Source organism: Mandrillus leucophaeus, unplaced genomic scaffold (assembly GCF_000951045.1).
Source record: "Mandrillus leucophaeus isolate KB7577 unplaced genomic scaffold, Mleu.le_1.0 Scaffold128, whole genome shotgun sequence".
Classification (NCBI taxonomy): domain Eukaryota; kingdom Metazoa; phylum Chordata; class Mammalia; order Primates; family Cercopithecidae; genus Mandrillus; species Mandrillus leucophaeus.
The window spans coordinates 4,016,020-4,024,151 of record NW_012101209.1 but is presented as its reverse complement, the minus strand read 5'-3'; positions in this window follow the sequence as shown (position 1 = coordinate 4,024,151).

Genomic DNA, 8,132 nt, shown 5'->3' with positions numbered 1-8,132 from the left:
CATTAACTAATAAAAGATTAAAATATTTATATTCAAATTAGAGAGTTTCCAGAAACAATCTCCCAAAGCCACTTAGTTTTATTCATTTTCTAAACAATTTTAAAGTTCTTCTAAACAGTAAAGTAGAGTGCAAATTCATCAGGAACAATAAAAATAAAAATTAGAAATGAACAATGCATTAAGGAACATTCTTCAAATGCACAAATCCCACGAGTCAGTGGAAAGTATAATGGACCTGAAATCAGCACTTCCAGGCCTGAATGCTGGTTCTGTCACTGGCTGTTTAACCTGCAGATTAACCTCTCAAGGCCTCAGCTACTGCATTTGTAGAAACAGGAAAACAATACATATCGCAAGAGATGCCTATGAGACGTTACATGAATGCCAGCCCACTGCTTAGAAAATGTTTGTTTTACAACAGTGAGGAAAAGCCTGCAGATTAAGAAACTCGGACTTCCCCCATGTTAGCTACAAAACATAATCGCTGAGTATGTTGACTATAGGAAAAGTTCAAAAAAGTCGACAATTTCATGGAAGTAGCCAGATCTGTCTTTGGCTAACGTGGATGCTGAAAACCCAAGTTGAGGGGATTCAGAAAAGATCAGGAAGAAGACACTTATCTGTACTCCTGATTCCTGCAAGCCTATTGTCAGTACACCAGCATCATTTCCTTACTTGCTGAATCACCACTCTGTAGGACAGTCTGTCAGTCTTCACCTCAACAAACTTCCCTTCCATCCAAGTTTTTCTGCTGGCTTATGACCAACTTGAGAACCTAGTCTAGTATCCTATGAGTGCCTTAAATACAGAAGATGATCAATGAAAATTTATTAAACTGCCTGCTCAGCAGCTCACTGGGATTGAATATGCATCTGGCATTGAAAAGAATTGAAATTATACAAATGAAGGCAGCTGGCAAGTTCATGTAAAAAGAACCACCAGATATCATCCATTCCTTGGGCTGGGAGCTACTTATCACTGACACACTGGTGATTCAAAGGCAGTCATGGGGGTCACTGCCTGCTTTTTCCTAAACATCTTCGTGGCCCAGAGGCAAGGGGAAGGTTCAGAAAACTACAGGTGACTTCAAAACCCAAAACTCAGTTAATGAGATTTGAAAAACGAAGACAAACTAAGAATTTAGCACAGGAGAAAGAAGCCTGTCTCAGAGAAAGAGATTTGAAAAACAGCAAAGGAAAGCATTTGCTAAATAATCTCCAGCTACAAACTAGAGAGTGTCAGGACCACTTAGATGAAGTGGAGAGAAACATAAAACTCCTAGCTTAGTATGTGGCAGCAGTTATACAAGCCAACCAAATATTTAATGTCGTGGCTGTAAGATAAGAGGATAAAGCAATGATCAGAAGAAATTAATGTGATGCTTTAGGGCCCAATTCTGCACAACTTCACTGGTTCATGACCATGAAGCTGGCCTTGGTGGTCATGGACCAGCCTCACTGGCATCACCTAGGAACTGGTTAGCCATGTAGAGCCTCAGGCCCTGCCCCAGATGTAATGTACCAGAATTTGCATTTTAATAAGAACCCAGGTCATCCATGAGCACTTTAAAGTTGGATATCCTTTAGAGTTTCTCCATCAGGTGGCCTTGGTTTGGAAACCTTAATTATACAAAGGACATAGCAGAAACAGGACCAAAGAGCCTAAGAAGACCACAGGTACTCACTGATACGGTACATGTTTCATCCACTCAAACATGCTGCCTCTACAGACTCTTTCTTTTAACATTGATAATTTAATATAACCCATCAAGACAAACAGCAAGGCAGCCAAGAGCTTTCATAGAAAAAACCATGTAGTAGGCAGTATCTACTATTATTTCTAATTCAGCCTTTCTCTGCTCCTTTTTCACTCCTCTCTTTAACACTTGCCTCAGACCTTCTTTCTACCCAGTGACACTGCTTGGCCCTAACTTATGCCTCTGGTCTCCATCAAGGAGAAATATTTTACATTTTGAATGCCTACTTTAAATTTTTTATCAAGTAGCAACTCATTCCATTGATAAACAAAACTCATAAATAGAAATGTCAACAGTCAATTCACACACTTCCCTTGGGAAAAGAGTCCAGCATTTCAGGTTGCATTTCTCTACCACTTACTCTAATTAAATACACCTAAGATTGTCATAAAAAGTTTACTTTCTGGTAGAGATTAGCTAGTTTTCTGAATAACAGAAATCAGAGGAGGCTTCTTTTCTTTCTTTTTTTTTTTAGTTGATCAATTATCGTGAAGGAAAAGCTTCCATTAAATTCACTGGACTGCTAGGGGCACCTATGGGGTCTGAGAAATCACTGAATTTTGTGACTCCAAGTGTGGTCCTGGTGTGTCCGGGACTGGTGGATTCTTGGTCTCACTGACTTCAAGAATGAAGCCAAGGACCCTTGCAGTGAGTGTTACAGTTCTTAAAGACAGTGTGTCCGGAGTTTGTTCCTTCAGATGGTCAGATGTGTTTTTATTCCCTTATCGGCCCCACCTACATCCTGCTGATTGGTCCATTTTACAGACAGCTGATTGGTCCGTTTTGACAGAGTGCTGATTGGTGCATTGACAAACCTTTAGCTAGACACAGAGTGCTGATTGGTGCGTTTACAATCCTTCAGCCAGACAGAAAAGTTCTCCAAGTCCCCACCTGTCCCAGAAGCCCAGCTGGTTTCACCTCTCACTGGCACTCGCAGAGGGACTTTGTGACACCTAGTCCGGGCAGTCCTGCAGTCCAGAGGGAGCTCGTCCCAGACAACCAAGAGGAAAAGAGGGGAAGCGAGAAAGAGACGGAGACCGGCCATCTGGGCCAACAACCCTGCGAAGAGGGAACGGCGGTCCACACACGGGACCCAGCCTCTGATCAAGCCTGGCAGGCACCCGCCGGCCAAGCCGAGTGCCGGGCCCGCTGAGCTCACGCCCACCTGGAACCTGCAGCCCTGGTTCCTGCCCGCACCTCTCTCTCCATACCTCCCTGCGAGCAGAGGGAGCCGGCTCCGGCCTGGGCCAGCCCTAGAGAGGGGCCCCCACAGCTTAGCGGCGGGCTGAAGGGCTCCTCCAGGGGCCAGAGCAGACGCTGAGGCCGGCGCCGAGAGCGAACGAGGGTTGCTAGCACGTTGTCACCTCTCAGTGGGACCAACAGCAGCTGCATCACCTGGGAAGCTGTAAGAAATGCAAAATTGCATGCTCTTCCTCAGACTTTTTAAACCAGAAAGTCTAGGAGTGAGGCAAGCAAGCAGTGTCTTCACAAGCCCTCCAGGAGACTCAAATTTGAAAACTCCTTGGAGTTTCAAAAACTCCTTCTTTTAACATTGTTAATTTAATATAACCATCAAGAAGGCAAACAGCAAGGGAGCCAAAGAGCTTTCATCGAAAAAACTAGAACATGCTGCAAATGTTTCCAGCTAGGATCATGGTTCCCATCCTAAGAGCCAGCCTACTCAAAGGCAAGCCTTGAGACATTCGATTGTTTAAACATTTAGGTGGAAGTACTTGTTTCCCAGGGTGGTTTTAATTGGTAGGAAACACTGAAATATTTATTTATATGATGTTTCCCAAGCAGACACTGTTTTATAATCAGCTAGCCAACTAGAAAATATCTAAAAGGATCCTGGCCATTTCTCAGAGTAGCCACAGGGGGTGTTGCTTCTCTCATTTGAAGGTTTAAAAGAAATGTTCTACTCCTGGGTCATTTCATTTTATTCTTGTTAACTTACAGTTTCTGGTTGCAAAACACTTAATAATCAAGTAGAGTGGCTCTTCTACATCCTATAGTGCATTCGGCTCTTTCAGCTAATGGATACATTTCCACTCGCCTTCCAAGTGTTCACTTATAAGAAGCATTTGAACTCCACTTTCATATGCAAACAGCCAAATCAAACAATTAGACTGTGCCCAGTTCTCCAGAACAAGCAGGCAGCATAGACACAGGTTGAGACTATGTGACTTTATGTTCAGGAGTCCATTACACCAGCTAAGGGAGATGCGCTTAAGTAAAGTACATTATTCTTTAATAGCTGTCTTTATGATAAGGGGAAAACTAACATCTTAATACCCACCTGTAGTCTCGTTATCAAGTTAATCAAATGTTTAATATTAGAATGCATATTAAAGGCATATTGCTTAGTAGAAGCCAAGACCCTTCTTTCTCCCTCATACCTTGTTCTGTAGGCCACACAATGCCATGTTAGGAAAACTACCCTTTAAACCTGATAAAATATTAAAGATATGTGTCCTGATATTGTTATGTAAGCAAATACCAAGGAAAGTCCAACCATTAATGAACCTGAGCAGGTCAGTCTCTAAGGACTGGGAGAACAATTCAGCAGCGGCCATGGCGCTGATAGGGAGAAGAGATTGTGAAGGTGTGGACTACCATAAGCTCAGAGCCCAAGCACCCCAATATGCTTCTTGAAAAGCAATTCTCCAATGTGATTGTCTCTTATTACTTTAGCTAGGTTCAAGAAAAGTTGCATCTAGGTGAATCTCACTTAAGAAAAATTAAAATATTTGTGCCTGAAACATTGCAATCAGGAAAAGGTAAAGAACAGGTGTTCTTGCAAGGCTACGATGCTTTAGCTTACCTCACATATATTTCAGGAACCAAATGGCTATACATAGGTATGTGTACACACACATGTGTGCATGTATACACACACATGTGTGCATGCATGCACGCACAAGTGTGCATTTCTCCTTAGTGGGGAGAATCCCTGAAACAATCACTCTTTCTTAGTGCTCTTTTTCTAAGAAGGAAGGAAGGAAAGAAAAAAAAAGGAGGGAGGAAGGAAGGAAGGAAGGAGAAAGAAAGGGAAAAGGAAAGGAGAAAAGAAAAAAGAAAAGAGAGACTTATTAAAAGGCGAAAGATTTATACGATTTGAAGAGAAACCAGAGTATAAGAAAAGAGAGACTTATTAAGTCATGCTGAATTAAGTGTTGAGAATGAGGGGATCAAATAACTTTATGAGATCTTTGTCACAGGTAGCTACTATCTGGGGCCAGTGACTGAGGCAGTAAAGGAATGTACCAAGACAGTTATAGGTAAAGAAAGGCAGATTTATTAAACTATGAAAATACATTGCAAGGTTGCAATGGGCAGCACAGTAGAGAAGGGGCTGTCTGCAGAGACGGGCTGGGGAGAAGTTTCAAAGGATCATGCTGGAGGGGGCTTCGTGGGGAAGGAGGGAGGTGGTTGTGCCCTAGAAAGAAGGTTCTTGTGCCTGTGGGTTTGTGATTAGCCATCCCTCAGAACAACTGCTCATTGTTCTTTCCCACTGGGGGCCTCCCACAACCGGGGCCCTTCTACATTATTGCTTATGTATCTTATCAGGACTCCACAACCTTCTTCCCACAGATTGCCAAAGAACTTCCTCCCTAACGAACCATTTATTCCCCTAGATTCATGGATCACTTCTAGAAGAACAACTCCCAAATCTCTAACTTTGAACCTAATTACTCTCATGACGCCCTGCTCCAAGCCCCTGAAGCACCATATCTGCCCTAGTCCTTATATCTCAGTCCCTAGTTCAGTGCCTGCAGCATGCTCAATAATCATTTGCCAAAGATTTGCCATTAATCCAATTAATGAATGAATACTTGGATATGCAAACTTGTTCCTTCTTCTCCTTCCCCATCTCAAACCTGGTAAGACTATGCCAGTTTGGTGTTTCAGAGCCCCTATTCATACTTCCTATGCCTTCACCCTCCATTCTAATGTTAGCAAACCCTAGCAAGTTTGCTTCATAATAAAACTTAAACCTGCCTCCCTTTTACTGTGTCCACTTCCTTTTTGTAGGATCTCATTAGCTCTGAGCTGAATGACTGCAACGCCCTACCTAGCCTGCCCTGCTTCCATTCATGTCCCTGTAACCACCAAACTGCCAACCCAGTATTTCTTAAAGCACAGATCTCTGTCTCTCTGTCTCCCTCTCCCTCCACCCCATCTCTCTCTCTGACATTTCACACAAATACACTCACCACACATGCTTGTGTACACACACATACACACACTCAAGCACACACCTGCCCACACACACAAAACATACTCCCACCCCAACTTAGACACCTTCAGTGGCCCCTCTGTGTCTACGAAGCAAAGCCCAGACTCAATAATTTAGAGCATCCAGATGTGATTCTGTGGAATCACCATAATCTACCTTTTTCCTCCATCTTCCTCCATCATCTACAGCCTCTTCCCCCTAGATTCTGCCCTCACCAACCCAGTGATGCCTTTTCCCATGCAAGACCTGTATCTTCTCCAGGGATAATTTTGCTCATACATTTCCCTCTTCCCGGAATCCCTCCACTACCTGATCCTCTACCCTGATTGCTACCTGCCAAGCTCCTGCATTCTCCAGGCCCAGGCCCACTGCCTGTTCTTTCACAAAGCCTTCCAAAAATTGCCAATTAGAGTGTTATCTCTCCAGCTACTTTCACAGTACTTCAGCTGTGTCTTTATCATAGCCTTATCAAAATGTACTTCATATCAATATTTGTGTTTATCTCTCTTTCCCACGAAGCTATAGCATCTGTGGAATTGGTGTTGTAGCTTACTCATTTCTATAACCCCATATGGCACCTAGTACAGAGCTTGGCACTGAGAAAAGGCTCAGAAATGTGTTTGAATATGTGCCACTAACTTCCATAATAATGTCAGAAATATACACAATCTATCTGCCTACTATCTATCTCCCTAGTGTCTATCAATGTATCACCTCTATCACCTGTCTGGCATGTACATACACACAGTTGGCCCCCCCCATAAAATGAAAATTTAAAAATCCTTTGTAAGGGCTCTGATACCCACATGCAAGAATATTTTGCCTAACAATGCACAGGCTATGCCTTCACTTTTCTCATAGAACTCCTTCGGGCAGTTCATATAATAGACATATGATGAACATGTAACTTGCAAGCTCCCTGAAAAAGCACATGTGGATTGAAGTGCACAGGGCAGCTCTTGGCCATCTCTCACTGGCTTTGCCTTGGGAGAGCCATTCATCCAGGAGTTCAGAGAACTCTCCAGCCCAAAACCACATGTCTGTGCTCCTTCAGGAGGTCACATTGGGCTCCCTGGTTTGCATTCCGTCTGAATGGTGCCACCATCCCTTTGATTCAGTGGGTCTTCTTACCCCAAATCAGTCATTTCCCGACCTCATGTCCGATAGCTTTGGTGCTACCAATTTTATCAGATAAGCATGTTAAATGGTGCTGAATTTGGGAGGGGTTTTCTAAGTCTCCTGTAGTATTAGAGCCTCCGGTGACCTCACTGCCCCCACCTGCAGGACTTTCTGCTCAGAGCAGATCACTAACTTTCCCTTTTTATCTGGGCGTTCTAATCCGCTTTCCAACTAGGCAAGCACCAACTTTTGTCTGCATTCTCCTCGATGTAACAAATAAACCATTCTGGACAGTAGGCAAGGCTCAAAGGTGATAAACTACAGAAACGCAATTAAAGTGCCAGAAAATTACCTTGCAATGTTCTGAGCAAAAATGACATTTGGCCTAAAGGAAAAAAATAGACACTGTAGAGCTAAATATGAAATTTTAAAATTGCTAAACATAAAACCAAAAATATTTGTTTTCATATTTTCCCTGACTCCCAGCTCAAGGTGGAGAAAATTATCTTTCTTCCAGATAATTTCCTCCTAAGAGGTTCTAATTGGCAGCCAGAGAAGTCCTAATTCTTTGATTGGTACAAGCTGCTGAAAACAATGTTTAATTAAATCATATTTTCTGGGAGATAAACAAGCTAGTTAGCTGCTATTTGCAGCTCTTCAATTCTCTTATCAGTGGTATTATCAGTTGAAGGAGATGTGGATTCATTTCACCCCCATGCAAGTAGAATAAAAGCCTTCTCGGCCTTCTCAGGTTTTTTGTTTATGGTGAAATGTATTTGAAGAAAATAATATATGTAAAATGCACTGTAATATGTCCTAGATTTGAGAAATATTAGAGTAATTCTAGTCTTTAACTTCCCTACAAAAAGGCTGTAATGTTGATCAGTGATATTACTATCAAAGTCATGTTTTCAGTGCCTTTTTCTCTCTCCCTCTCTCTCTCTCTCTAGGTAGACAGCTAGATATAGATAAATAGATAGGCATGCATGTGTGTATCTGCACATGCCAGTGTTCTGA